Source organism: Natator depressus, chromosome 9, assembly GCF_965152275.1.
Source record: "Natator depressus isolate rNatDep1 chromosome 9, rNatDep2.hap1, whole genome shotgun sequence".
Lineage (NCBI taxonomy): Eukaryota > Metazoa > Chordata > Testudines > Cheloniidae > Natator > Natator depressus.
Genome location: NC_134242.1, coordinates 59,271,602 through 59,287,180, shown reverse-complemented (window position 1 = coordinate 59,287,180; position 15,579 = coordinate 59,271,602). Strand labels below are relative to the sequence as shown.

At 45.1% G+C, this 15,579-nt stretch overlaps 1 protein-coding gene across 4 annotated transcripts in view; it reads right to left on the bottom strand.

The window, feature by feature from the left end:
* MID2 (midline 2) overlaps nucleotides 1-15,579 on the bottom strand; it is a 336,918-nt gene that overhangs the window by 173,705 nt on the left and 147,634 nt on the right. The window lies entirely within an intron of this gene.

The window sequence follows — 15,579 nt, the reverse complement described above, 5'->3', positions numbered from 1 at the left end:
GCGGCTCTCCTGGATGTACTCCCAAAGACTTTGCAAAAGGTTTCTGGGGAGGGCAGCCTTATTCCGTCCACCACGGTAGGACACTTTACCACACCAGGCCAGTAGCACGTACTCGGGAATCATTGTAGAACAAAGCATTGCAGTGTATGTTTGCTGACATTCAAACAACATCCGTTCTTTATCTCTCTGTGTTATCCTCAGGAGAGTGATATCATTCATGGTCACTTGGTTGAAATAGAGTGCTTTTCTTAAGGGGACATGCAGAGGTGCCCGTTCCTGCTGGGCTGTTTGCCTGTGGCTGAACAGAAATCTTCCCTGCTGTTAGCCGGGGGCGGGGGGCGGGAGTGAGGGGCTAGCCACGTGGTGGGGGGAGGCAAAATGCGACCTTGGAACGAAAGCACATGTGCTGTGTATGTAATGTTAACAGCAAGGTTTACCGTGAAAGAGTGTAGCCATTGTTCTAGAAAATGGGTCTTTTTAAATACCACTAACTCTTTTTTTTTTCTCCACCAGCTGCATGTGTTTCAAGGATCACAGGATCTTCTCCTTCCCAGAGGCTAGTGAAGATTAAAAGGCGAAAAAAACGCACTCGTGATGAAATGTTCTCTGAGCTCATGCCATCCTCCCACACTGACAGAGCACAGACGACTACGTGGAGGCAGACAATGTCAGAGTGCAGGAAAGCACAATATGAACAGGAGGAGAGATGGCGGGCTGAAGAGAGCAAGTGGCAGGCTGAAGAGAGTAAGTGGCGGGCTGAAGAGGGGGCTGAAGCTCAAATGTGGCGGCAGCGTGATGAGAGGAGGCAGGATTCAATGCTGAGGCTGATGGAGGATCAAACCAATATGCTCCAGCATATGGTTGAGCTGCAGGAAAGGCAGCAGGAGCACAGACCGCCGCTACAGCCCCTGTGTAACCAACCGTCCTCCTCCCCAAGTTCCATAGCCTCCTCACCCAGACGCCCAAGAACGCGGGGGGGGGAGCCTCCGGCCCCTCCACCCCAGAGGATTGCCCAAGCAACAGAAATCTGGCATTCAATAAGTTTTAAACTTTTAAAGTGCTGTGTGGCCTTGTCCTTCCCTCCTCCACCACCCCTCCTGGTGCTTCTCTCCTCCACCACCCCTCCTGGGCTACCTTGGTAGTTATCCCCCTATTTGTGTGATGAATGAATAAAGAATGCATGAAGGTGAAGCAACGATGACTTCATTGCCTCTGCAAGCAGTGATCGAAGGGAGGAGGGGAGGTTGGTTAGCTTACAGGGAAGTAGAGTGAACCAAGGGGCAGGGGGTTTCATCAAGGAGAAACAAACAGAACTTTCACACTGTAGCCTGTCCAGTCATGAAACTGGTTTTCAAAGCTTCTCTGATGCGCACCGCGCCCTCCTGTGCTCTTCTAACCACCCTGGTGTCTGGCTGTGCGAAACCAGCAGCCAGGCGATTTGCCTCTACCACCCACCCTGCCATAAACGTCTCCCCCTTACTCTCACAGATATTGTGGAGCGCACAGCAAGCAGGAATAACAGTGGGAATACTGGTTTCGCTGAGGTCTAACGGAGTCAGTAAACTGCGCCAGCGTGCTTTTAAACATCCAAATGCACATCCTACTACCATTCTGCACTTGCTCAGCCTGTAGTTGAACAGCTCCTGACTACTGTCCAGGCTGACTGTGTATGGCTTCATGAGCCATGGCATTAAGGGGTAGGCTGGGTCCCCAAGGATACATATAGGCATTTCAACGTCCCCAACGGTTATTTTCTGGTCTGGGAATAAAGTCCCTTCTTGCAGCTTTTGAAACAGACAGGAGTTCCTGAAGATGCAAGCGTCATGTACCTTTCCCAGCCATCCCACGTTGATGGTGGTGATATGTCCCTTGTGATCCACCAGTGCTTGCAGCACTATTGAAAAGTATCCCTTGCGGTTTATGTACTTGCCGGCTTGGTGCTCCGGTGCCAAGATAGGGATATGGGTTCCGTCTATGGCCCCACCACAGTTAGGGAATCCCATTGCAGCAAAGCCATCCACTATGACCTGCACATTTCTCAGGGTCACTACTCTTGATATCAGCAGATCTTTGATTGCGTTGGCTACTTGCATCACAGCAGCCCCCACAGTAGTTTTGCCCACTCCAAATTCATTCCCGACTGACCGGTAGCTGTCTGGCGTTGCAAGCTTCCACAGGGCTATTGCCACTCGCTTCTCAACTGTGAGGGCTGCTCTCATCTTGGTAGTCTTGCGCCTCAGGGCAGGGGAAAGCAAGTCACAAAGTTCCATGAAAGTGCCCTTATGCATGCGAAAGTTTCGCAACCACTGGGAATTGTCCCAGACCTGCAACACTATGCGGTCCCACCAGTCTGTGCTTGTTTCCCGAGCCCAGAATCGGCATTCCACCGCATGAACCTGCCCCATTAGCACCATGATGCCAACATTGCCAGGGCCCCTGCTTTGAGAGAAGTCTGTGTCCACGTCCTCATCACTCACGTTACCGTGCTGACGTCGCCTACTCGCCCAGTATCGCTTTGCCAGGTTCCGGTGCTGCATATACTGCCGGATAATGCGTGTGGTGTTTAATGTGCTCCTAATTGCCAAAGTGATCTGAGCGGGCTCCATGCTTGCCGTGGTATGGCGTCTGCACAGGTAACTCAAGAAAAAAGGCGCAAAACGATTGTCTGTCCTTACTTTCACGGAGGGAGGGCGGGAATGGGGGCCTGACAATATGTACCCAGAACCACCCGTGACAATGTTTTAGCCCCATCAGTCACTGGGATTTCTACCCAGAATTCAAATGGGCGGCGGAGACTGCGGGAACTGTGGGATAGCCACCCACAGTGCAATGCTCCGGAAGTCGACGGTTGCCTCGGTACTGTGGACACACTCCGCCGACTACATGCACTTAGAGCATTTGTGTGGGGACACACACAATCGACTGTATAAAACCGCTTTCCATAAAACCAACTTCTATAAATTCGATCTAATTTTGTAGTGTAGACATACCCTTAGAGACTGTTACATTTGGCATTATTTACAGACAGTTTTCTCTAAGTCAGGTAACAGCTCTGAAATTCCTGGATTTGATTAAGCTCTGATAAGTGTTTTTCTTTTTATACTATGTTTAGGTTTCAGGTAAGAGCTGGCCTTGGTGAAAGATACTCTGGACCTGAAAGTGAAACAAGTTTTGGGCTTTATCTCTCAACCGCTCCTATAATGGGACAAGGCATTAATATTAAGCACAATTGCACAAACATTCCCATGCTAAAAGTGAATGTTTTACCCATCTTTGGGCTTATCTTTATTGCTGTGTTAACTCAAGGTATAAACTGGGTGTTGCCCCTAACTTGACCACCATCCACATACAAAAATCTCCAGTGTGCATTCAGTGGTGCTTTCAACTGGAGCTAGCTGGGCTGGCAGGGGAGATGGTGGGAGGGTGGGTTGAAGTTTGAGTGCTGCTGATACTCAAGCTGGTAATGCCGCCATGGGCTACAGCTGAGTTAGCACAACTTCAACTGCTAATCCAATCACTCTGTGTAGCTTCAGTGCTGTTAAGCAGCAGCACTTGGCTAGCTAGCTGCAGCGAAGAAAGCCCTATTTCGCAGCGAGCACTACACTACCTTCACAAAAAGAACAGGAGGACTTGTGGCACCTTAGAGACTAACCAATTTATTTGAGCATAAGCTTTCTTGAGCTACAGCTCACTTCATCAGATGCATTCAGTGGAAAATACAGTGAGGAGATTTATAAAGACACAGAACATGAAAAAATGGGTGTTATCATACACACTGTAAGGAGAGTGATCACTTAAGATGAACTATTACCGGCAGGGGGGTGGGGAGAAAACCTTTTGTAGTGATAATCAAGGTGGGCCATTTCCAGCAATTAACAAGAACGTCTGGGGGGGGGGGGGTTGGGGGGGGATAAACATGGGGAAATAGTTTTACTTTGTGTAATGACTCATCCACTCCCAGTCTCTATTCAAGCCTGAGTTAATTGTATCCAGTTTGCAAATTAATTCCAATTCAGCAGTCTCTCATTGGAGTCTGTTTTTGAAGTCCTTTTGTTGTAATATTGCGACTTTTAGGTCAGAGATCGAGTGACCAGAGAGATTGAAGTGTTCTCCGACTGGTTTATGAATGTTATAATTCTTGACATCTGATTTGTGTCCATTTATTCTTTTACTTAGAGACTGTCCAGTTTGACCAATGTACATAGCAGAGGGGCATTGCTGCCACATGATGGCATATATCACATTGGTAGATGTGCGGTGAGCGAGCCTCTGATAGTGTGCCTGATGTGATTAGGCCCTATGATGGTGTCCCCTGAATAGATATGTGGACACAGTTGGCAACGGGCTTTGTTGCAAGGATAGGTTCCTGGGTTAGGGGAGGAGTCATTACACAAAGTAAAACTATTTCCCCATGTTTATCCCCTCCCTCCCCCCACTGTTCCTCAGACGTTCTTGTTAATTGCTAGAAATGGCCCACCTTGATTATCACTACAAAAGGTTTTCTCCCCCCCTCCCCCCCGCTGGTAATAGCTCATCTTAAGTGATCACTCTCCTTACAGTGTGTATGATAACACCCATTTTTTCATATTCTGTGTGTATATAAATCTCCTCACTGTATTTTCCACTGAATGCATCCGATGAAGTGACCTGTAGCTCACGAAAGCTTATGCTCAATTAAATTGGTTAGTCTCTAAGGTGCCACAAGTACTCCTTTTCTTTTTGCGAATACAGACTAACACGGATGCTACTCTGAAACCTACACTAACTTCAGTTTACTTCACTGCTCACAGCCTTCAGGAATGCAAAATAAAAGTATGTTGAAGCAAAGCAAAAAGAACTAGAAAAACAGAGGATCAAACATTTAAATGAATGTGCACTATTCTCCCAATGCTATTCTCCCCACTCTAGCTTCAATCAGATTTTGGACTGCGTAGGAAAATTCCCTTCCCATTTTGTATACTCCTATCTGATATCTGCAGATACGCAGTACTGCCAACCACAAGTGTTCAAAAATCATGCACCGGGGCCCAAAAAGTCATGAGACTGGTTTAAAAATCTTAAGATTGTTTTAAAAAATTATAAATTTTTATTTGCCTTCTGGGGTTTTTTTGTGGTTTTTTTGCCTTTAGAGTACACTTGAATCATGTTTCAAGCTTTCCTCTGCAGCAATAAGGGCTAGAAACTTACTTTTTATTTTTAATGGTAGCCGAGCTTCCCACATAATCACCTCCCTCCAAGAGGCAGGACTCCAAACAAATATCAAAATTTCAAGACCTAAGACACCTCAAAGGAGGCAAGGAGATGACAGAGGCATGACCCCCTCCCCACTGTCTTTACACACCAACCAGAATTCTGCCTCCTTGCAACTGAATCTCTGTCCTGTGAGGCCACTGCAGCCCTCCTCTGCTCATGAAGCAGAGCTGTGCATCTGAGGGAATGTCTTCACTGCCAAGTTACCTTGAGTCATCTACATACACTCCTTGAGTTTCTCCTCTGGAATTAGCCTCGCTTGACTGAGAGTGGCCACAGTGAAATAACACTGATGCTCACTCACTCGTGTGTGGCACTAAGGCTTCTAAGAGCATATCCCATGGTTTTTAGTGCTGCATTAAGATGAGATGCTCTATGACAGGGGTTCTCAAACTTTTTTGAAAATATTTCAGACTATGATGACCACACACACACACTCCCCATACCATGCCATCCTCACTTCTGCACTGCTGCTGCTGGCAGTGCTGCCTTCAGAACTGGGCACCTGGCCAGCAGCTGCTGTTCTCATGACCCCCCCTGCAATAGTCTTGCGACCCCTTTTGGGGTCACGACCCACTTTAAGAAATGCTGCTCCATGAATTCTTTCCCAGGGAATTGCAGGAAATCTTGTCTCTCCATTCTGGGCACAGGAGCGGCAACTGTGGGAAGGTAGTGTAGGACTAGCACCGCTCGAGTGGCACTAGCCTGCATCCACACTGCAGACCGGTCATGTGAGCAGCTGACCAGTTATGCTCACTTGAGCTGTAGACTTCTGCCAGGCTAGGCAACTCCATTTAAAAGTCCCACCACACTGAAGCGAAGCATTCTTGTGTGTGGAGAGGACTAGAGGTAGAGGCAACTCTTGAGTTATAGCTCCAGCTAACTTTGCGGTGAATAGCAGCCCAAAGGCTCCAGTGTTGGGAGTAATATATTAAGACTTACGTCAGGTATTTGACTGGTACCACAGGGCTTTTGGCTGAGAAACTAGAATGATACACAATCAACATGGAACACATTAAATGTATTAAAAACTGATGGACAGGTCTCCAAATGTAACTGTAAATGCAGAATCAACACTGAGCGGGTGAGTTTCTTGTAGGGTCCTGCGGGGGTCAGTTCTTGGCCCTGCACTGTTCAATGTTTTTATCTGTGACCTAGAAAAAAACCTCAAATCCTCACTGATGAAGTTTGGAGGAGACACAAAGATCGGGATCGTGGTAAATAGTGAATAGGACAGGTCACTGAAACAGAGTGATCTGGACTATGTGGTGAGTTGGGTGCAAGCAAACAATACATGTTTTTATATGGTCAAATGTAAATGTGTACATCTAACAACAATGAATGCTGACCATACTTACAGGATGGGGGAGACTATCCTGGGAAGCAGTAAATCTAGGACTTGCGGCTTAAGGTGAATAATCAACTGAACATGAGCTCCCAATGCAACACTGTGGCCAAAAGGCTTAATGTGATCCTTGAATGTACAAACAAGGGAATCTTGACCAGGAGTAAAAGTTATGTTACCTCTACATTTAGCATGGGTAAAACCACTTCTAGGGTCTCCAGTTCAAGGAGGATCTTTGAAAAACTGGAGGGGGTTCAGAAAAGAGCCATGAGAATAATGGAAGGATTGAAAAACATGACTTATGGTGAGAGACTCAAGGAGCTCAATCTATTTAGTTTACAAAGAGAACACTGAGTGACTTGATTATAGTTTGTAAGTACCTATGTGCAGAACAGAAATTTGATAATTGGCTCTTCTACCTAGCAGACAAAGATTTAACAAAAATCCAGTGGTTGGAAGTTGAAGTTGGCATAATAAGACTAGAAATAAGGCGCAAAATTTGTAACAGTGAGAGCAATTAACCAAAGGAACCACTTACCCAGGGCTGTGGTAGAGTCTCGATCACCAGAAAATTTTAAATCAAGAGAAAATGTTTTTCTAAAAGATCTGCTCTAGTTGAAACAGGAATTAATTCAGGGTGAGGGGGAGTTCCAGTGGCCTGTGTTGGACAGGAGATCAGACGAGATGATCACAGTGGTCCCTTCTGGCCTTAGAATCTATGACTCTGGTCTCCTGATGCCCTCCCTTCTCCTGCACTCTCATTCCATCCTCCCTGGGGACTGTCTTATCTTTGCTTTTGTAATGGCTACTCTTAAGAATATCAGTGTTGCATGGTTATTTTTCTCCCTCTCCACCTTCTCAGTTCAAGCTTTGAAACTAATCCCTAGCATCTCTCTCTGGGTTTTTTAACACTGCTGCTAGTCAGAAACATCCATTTCCTTCCAGGCTGAACCCTTAGAGACAGAGCTTTGTGTTAATTTCTAGGCAGCCAGTATTTAGCCCATTTTATATCTTTTAGATTGACTTAAAGGTATTGACAGGATCTTACAGTGGATGCAGCTGGCAGGTCCTGGTAACCAATGTGTTTCTTCCTCCATTAGGTATGTTTCTGTTTTCACATTTGTTTTCTCTCCCCCAGTTGAATGAATTCTGGCAGGACTTTTTGCTTTCTACTAATGCTCAATGTTCTGCGTCCCATGGCACAGCCACCCTCTGGGTCTCTGAGCTCACCCACCCTTTGAAGGCCTGGAGGTATCACCACTCTTGGGGGAAACCCATGATTCTCAGACTGGGCCATGGGCTATAGTCCCCTAGTACTAACCGTGATCACCTCCACAGGCCCTGCTTGGGGTCAACCCCTCGGGGAGCTGTGAGCCGTGCTGCCCAGGGACCAGACGGGCTTCGTGCAGCAGAGCGGTGTTTGTTCAGAACCAAAGCATTTCAGGAGAAAAGCTCTTAACAAAGAGCCAATACACAGGTCTGTGCTCCCAATGGCTCTCACCCCGGGGCACTTGGGGCAGCCCCACCTGCTCCAGGCACTCCTGCAGGACCTGTCTGCAGGGGGAGGGCCCCAGAGCCCAGGCTCCAGCCCCAGCCTGAATGTCTACACAGCAGTTTTACAGCCCCGCAGCCTGAGCCCCGTGAGCCGAGTCAGCTGCCAGGGGCCAGCCCCAGGTGTTTAATTGCCATGCAGGCATACCTCTGTGTCCCTGTCACCTGTTCCACCATGAGCAGCTCTCTCCCAGCTCCCTTCCTCTTCTCCCCTGGGAGTCTTTTCACCCATTGGTGCCCTGTGATCACTAGCCTTGGCGGCAGCCAGGTAACTTTGGGCTGTGGCATCTTCACAGCTAACAGCTCAGGCATTGGCTTGTAATGGCCCCCAAGGGTTTGCTGGAGGCTGCTCCTCTACAGCCATCATGTTGCCTTCCCGCTTGTTCTTCCAGCTGCCCCCCCGACCCCCAGAGCTAGACCAACACATTGCTCCAGGACAGGCCAATAACCCAACACAGCTGCATAGCAGCTCTACCACTGTCCAGCTCACATACAGCATTCATATGGATTACACAGCAGCTCTGTGTCCACCTCCTCCTAAGCCCCAGGTTACACCCTGGAGCTGTCCGCACAACGTTCCAGAGTGGAAGGACATTCGAGCCAACCTCCTGTGTTCAAAAATCATGAGTCAGGCCCCCTCCCCCACAAAAAAAAAAAAGAGACTGCTTTAAAAATTATAAGATTTCTAAAATTAAGCAATGTTGGTTCTCGTCATCAGCCTCCTGGTTTTGGGGCCATTAGGATTCACTCTTTCCAAGGTTTCTCCACAATTATGAGGCTTAGAAACTCACTTTTTTTTTTTTTTTAATGAAAGCTGAGATTCTCATGCACATGATGGTTCCCTCCATCCTCCCTTGCTCACAGGGGGTAGTGAGTGAGTGACCTGTACTCTCCTCCCCACAGCTAGTGTCACAAGCCTAGCCGGTGCAGTGCGGAGCTAGCTTCCCTGCGTGGCTGAGCCAGGCCTGCAACAGTACAGCCCAAAGGGCGTAAATGGGGACAAGCAAAAGTTACAAACACCTTTTAAAACAACAGCAGTGAGAATCATCCCCTCTGCTACCGACTGGTGCCTGCCCTTGTGGCATTTAATGGCGTCACCACACCCAAAGCAGAGCTCCTTGGCCACCAAGTACAGCAGCAGCAACACAGAACCCTGGCTCGGATGTTGGCAGGGAAAACCCCCTTCTCTTCTCCGAAAGGATAAACCTCTGCAGTGGGTATTATTTCCAGTAAACGGAAATAATCCATTCTCACCAGATTGGAACCGTGTGATGAATTCAGCGCCTTGTGGAGGCACCAAAGAAAGATGCAGCACTGAGGCTGTCCACCAGCCAATTATTTCAGAAGCAGATCAGATGTGGCCTAGATAGAGAATGTGACCCACTTATGATAAACAAGATGTTAAAGAAGGGTCAGTGGTGAGGAGGGTGTCTGTAGTGCAAGGAATGTAAATGATCCATTCACAATATGAAAAGAGCATTTCATTCCCCAGTCCAAAACCTGGCACTGACATTATATTTAAATTTTTTTTTATTTAAAAAAAATGAAGAATAAAAGTTACTGGGACTCCAGAAAAAAAAGAAGAAAAAAAAAGTGGAGAGAGGTAGGGTCTGGGAAGCACAAACCAAACACTACTACTGCGTTCTCAGCTTCCATTTCTGAACAAAGAACAACAAAAGACAGCGACCAAGATCCTAGCCCAGCAAAGGGATCCACACTGGCACAAGGCCCCTGGCAGGATCAGCACCTCACACAGGACAAGGCAGTATTCATACTTCACCCAAACTCAGATGGCACTTTGCATTCATCTGGAGCCCATCAGAGCATTGATTGGCAAACAGCTCACTTCAAGAGTATCCTTTTAAATAGACCCTTTTATATTTAAGGACTTGGCCAAAAGTTCTAAGGAATTGCTAGCCACTTATTTTTATATGTTAAGTATATTCTTCCAAGCTCATTCATCTTTTAAAAGGTACATAGCACTGTGTAAATTATTGGCTTCAGCACTTCGGTTTTCAGACTGAATATGGAGAGGTATTGGAATGGCTTTAGCTCACAGAATATATTGGACTTTAAAACAAACAAAACAGAAACAAACGAAAAAAACCACACACACACACCCCAGACAATGCTAGCATGTGCAGAGATGCCTCCAGAATGTTTGGTATTTTGTTACCCAAGCAGAAATGAGTTCTGAACCTACTCTTCATTCACATCATTGACAAGAGGCAACACAGTCTGCCGGAATGGGCACAGAACTGGGCATCAATTCTAAACCCAATCTATCAGGGGTTACTCAACTTTCAAAGCCTCACGTCTGATTTTCAGAGGTGCTGCACACTTAGACTCAGTGGGAGTGGTCGGTGGTTTCAGCACCTGTGCAAACTAGGACCACAGTACACTGAGGCTCCCAAAATAGGCCACTTTTGAAAATGTCTGCCTCGGTTTCCCCACCTGTAAAATGGGGACAACGGTATTTACTCACTTACATAACAGGGTTCTGCAAAGGCTACTTAACTGCTGTTGCAATGCCTGGTGAATGTTATGGCAAAGAGCGCTGTGTAGCAAACTTCTTCCAGTCGAGATTCCATCTCATTAGTATTATGGCTGATCTCACTGAACTCGAAAGGCAAGGGCCAGATTTTAGCAAGAGCAAAAGGACTGAAGAGAGGAATTATGCAGTCACCTAAGGCTGACAGAACAACTACAGATCAGAAAGGTTTTAGCTTCTCTTGGCTTCAGTGTCGAGTACTTATGCAAGTAAAAGCATAGGCCACCCGGGAAAGCAACAGCAGCACATGTGGGTCATTTGATAATGGAAAAAAGCAGCTGAATCTTAATCAAATGATTATGTTTAATGCAGTGTAAAGAGCACAGAGCAGAAAGCAACAACAAGGATTACCTTTTCTTTTACATTGGCACTGGCCACTTTCCCTACTCTCACCGCACACCCATCAGTACCACAATACCTGAGTGCCTCACAGTCTTTTCCTGGATCTCCCCTCACAGCAGAGCTACTGTCCCCATTTTACAGATGGGGCACGGAGAGGCAAAGTGCCTTTCCCCGGGTCACACAGGCACTCTGTGGCACAGCAAGAATTGAACCTGCTTCCCCCAGATCCCCAGCTAACAGCCGACTCACTGGGCCATTCTTCCTCTCTATGGATTGGTGCTTGTGGGGTGGGGACAGGAGGAAGAATAAAAATCCTCTAACTCCACTGAAATACACTAGACTAGCAGAGCTTTTTGGAGGGACAACATGGGGGAAATGATCAATATGATGCTAAAATCAGAAAGAATCCCTTCCTCAGCAGGGCAGTTTGCAGGCTGAAGAAATAAGGCATGGCGTGCTCAACCCTGGAAATACCTTCACTAACGTTCCTTCGGTTCTCCCCATACTGAGTATCAGGAACACAGAGGCCCTTTATTTCAATAGTAGGGCTGTCTATTAATTGCAGTTAACTCACGTGATTAACTCAGAAAAATAATACTCGTGATTAAAAAATTAATTGCGATTAATCGCAATTTTAATCGCGATGGTAAGCAATAGAATGCTAAGTGAAATTTATTAAGTATTTTTGGATGTTTTTCTACATTTTCAAATATATTGATTTCATTACAACACAGAATACAATGTGTACAGTGCTCACTTTATATTATTTTTTATTATTAATATTTGCACTGTAAAAATGATAAACAAATAGTATTTTTCAATTCACCTCATACAAGTACTGTAGTGCAATCTCTTTGTTGTGAAAGTGCAACTTAGAGATGTAGATTTTTTTTGTGTTACATAACTGCACTCAAAAACAAAACAATGTAAAACTTCAGACTTACAAGTCCACTCAGTCCTACTTCTTGTTCAGCCAACCGCTAAGACAAATAAGTTTGTTTGCATTTATAGAGATAATTCTGCCCTCTTCTTATTTACAATGTCACCAGAAAGTGAGAACAGGCATTTGCATGGCACTTTTGTAGCTGGTATTGCAAAGTATTTACCTGCCAGATATGCTAAACATTCTTATGCCCCTTCATGCTTCAGCCACCATTGCAGAGGACATGCTTCCATGCTGATGACACTCGTTAAAAAAAAATCATGTGTTAATTAAATGTGTGACTGAACTACTTGGGGGAGAATTGTATGTCCCCTGTTCTGTTTTACCCAAATTCTGCCATATATTTCATGTTAGAGAAGTCTCAGATGATGACCCAGCACATGTTCATTTTAAGGACACTTTCACGGCAGATTTCACAAAACGCAAAGAAGGTACCAATATGAGATTTCTAAAGATGGGTTGAGAGCTGTAGCTAAGGTTTAAGAATCTGAAGTGCCTTCCAAAATCTGACAGAGACGAGATGTGGAGCATGCTTTCAGAAGTGTTAAAAGAGCAACACACTGATGCGGAAACTATAGAACCCCAACCACCAAACAAGAAACTCAACCTTCTGCTGGTGGCATCTGACTCAGATAATGAAAATGAACACGCATTGGTCCGCAATGCTCTGGATGGTTATCAAGCAGAACCAGTCATCACCATGGACGCATGTCCACTGGAATGGTGGTTGAAGCATGAAGGGACATATGAATCTTTAGCACATCTGGCACGTAAATATCTTGCAATGCCAGCTGCAACGGTGCCATCAGAACACCAGTTCTCACTTTCAGGTGACATTGTAAACAAGAGGCGGCCAGCATTATCTCCTGCAAATGTAAACAAACTTGTTTGTCTGAGCGATTGATTGAACAAGAAGTAGGACTGAGTGGACTTGCAGGCTCTAAAATTTTACATTATTTTATTTTTGAATGCAGCATTTTTTTACATGATTCTACATTTGTAAATCCAACTTTCATGATAAAGAGATTGCACTACAGTACTTGCAATGGGGGAATTGAAAAATACTATTTTTTTTTACAGTGCAAATATGTGTAATAAAAAATAAATATAAACTGAGCACTGTATGCTTCGTATTCTGTGTTGTAATTGAAATCAATATATTTGAAAATGTAGAAAACATTCAAAAATATTTAAATAAATGGTATTCTATTATTAACAGTGCGATTAATCGCAATGAATTTTTTTAATTGCTTGACAGCCCTATTCATTAGCTAGGACACCTGAAAAGCTGTTAAACAAGCTCGTGCATTATTATAATAAAATGCTACAAGAGTAAACGTTGCTCCTACTGCCACACCATTTTCAGATGTCCCTCCTTTAGCCGTTTAAACTGCCTGCCTTCTCTCTAGCACATTATCAAATAGTTCAGAAGACTCTTTCATAATTTAGCAGTGTCACAGCACAATAATAGGAAAAAAAATACATTGATCTTCCTGACACAGAGCTCCATAAAGAGGGTTACTCAGAAAACCTTTATCGGGGATTTTTTTTCACCCCATTTTTTGTTAAAAAGTAATCTTCACTAATGACAGGTTTCAGAGTAACAGCCATGTTAGTCTGTATTCGCAAAAAGAAAAGGAGTACTTGTGGCACCTTAGAGACTAACCAATTTATTTGAGCATATGCTTTCGTGAGCTACAGCTCACTTCATCGGATGCTGTAGCTCACGAAAGCTCATGCTCAGATAAATTGGTTAGTCTCTAAGGTGCCACAAGTACTCGTTTTCTCTTCACTAATGGCAACTTTTTGTTCCATTTGACACCACTAATTTATGTGTTGGCAAGCAGTGCTGCTAATAGACATCTTCTCTGGAAGGTATTGTGAAAGGCTTTGGAACCAGACCAATTAGCATTTTATTTTTATTTTTCCAAATGAACTGTTTAAAAATATGTTAAAAGCAGATATTGCAGTGCTAAATAAATATCTCAGGCACAGATATTATCAAATGTATCAAGAAAGCCCTCAGATTACCCAGAAAATTATCCAAATTTAAACAAAATTCAGCTGCGGACAACTTGAGAGATAAACCATTTGGTTCTGCATGACTGGGATTTAAATGATTTCAAAAGCTGTCACTTTTATTACTGTGTATTTTCCTCACTTTTTCTATCTTCTTTGTGCCTCAGTCTGATGCCAGCACAGTCAGTCTATGAGCCTCTGAGTCAGTGCTGACCTCTCTGTAATGACAGTCATTATTCCAACAGGGGACAATTCTTCATTATTTCCAATTCCACGTTAGCTTCTCTTACCACTTCAAAGAGTAGCCCCACTGCATCCTTTGTCTAGACCCCAACCACCATCACCCTGGTAAACAGGATTCTCTCCTCCCAAGTAGCTGCACCAAAGCTCACTATGCATGCTCATCACACATTCCCCATGCTTTTCTTTAGTATAACTGGCACCTTAGTTTTCTGAACAGAGAGGTCGGTTTAAAGGGCGAGGAAAGGAAATATATTAGGAGAGGCTGTGGTGATTTTCAGTTTCACAGACTCTCAAAATACGTATTTTTTTAAAATCTGTATTTAAAAAAAAAAAGGAGAGGGAGAGAGAGACACGCTTCCAGCGTATTGTAGCCTGGAAATCCAAGCCCAAAAATTAGGCCACCATTGCAGAAACTGCTCAAGATTTAGAATAACTTGACACTGAATCACGCTTAAAACAATTAAGTCCTTCAAAAGTCAGGAATCCCGGAGAGATTCTTCTCTTCACTTCCTGTCCCAAACTGGTGCGTAGTCATGCTGCGCACTGTTCAATATCTGCTACATTCCACCCCAGAGGAGGCTGTATTTTAGTAGTGGATAATATGATCACCTGAATCCAATTTGACTTGGGATAGAAAATGCTCTACAACAGCGCAGGAGACCGCCCTAGATGTATGAACATGCTTCTGCTTTCTGAGGCATGCACGCACATACCTGACATCTGGGGCACACTCCTAGGGTATCTCTACACTGCGCTAAAACATCCGCCGCTGCCCTATCTCAGCTGACTCGGGCTGTGGGGCTACAAAATTGCAGTGTAGATGTTTGGACTCAGGCTGGAGCAAAGGCTCCGGGACCCTCCCCCATCATGCAGTTCTAGTCTGGGCTCCAGCAAGAGCCCAGATGTCTGTACCGCAATTTTATAGCCCCGCAGCCCAAGCCTCAAGAGCCCGAGCCAGCTGACATGGCCAGCCATGGGTGTTCTATGGTAGCGTAGACATACTCACCGTGTACTGAAAAGTTCTATGGCTCTGTCAACCACAACATTGCCCAGCAAAAGTAAACCACCAAAATGTATTTGGATAAAAAGATTCTTTGGGCCAGAAGAACAGGCATTCTCCCACATCATTCCCTGAAGCCATGAGACGAGTTCAGAAGAAAGCACGCAGACAGAAAACTGCAAAAAGGGCTTTTAAAAACTGCTGGGAAACAGGACTTGAGCTTGCCAAAAATAATCCCAGCCCCCGACCACACACACAAACACTTTATTTGGCAAATACATGGGCAGAAGGATTTTCCCAGAAATGCTAGGGCAGAGAGCTGCCTATGTGCCAGG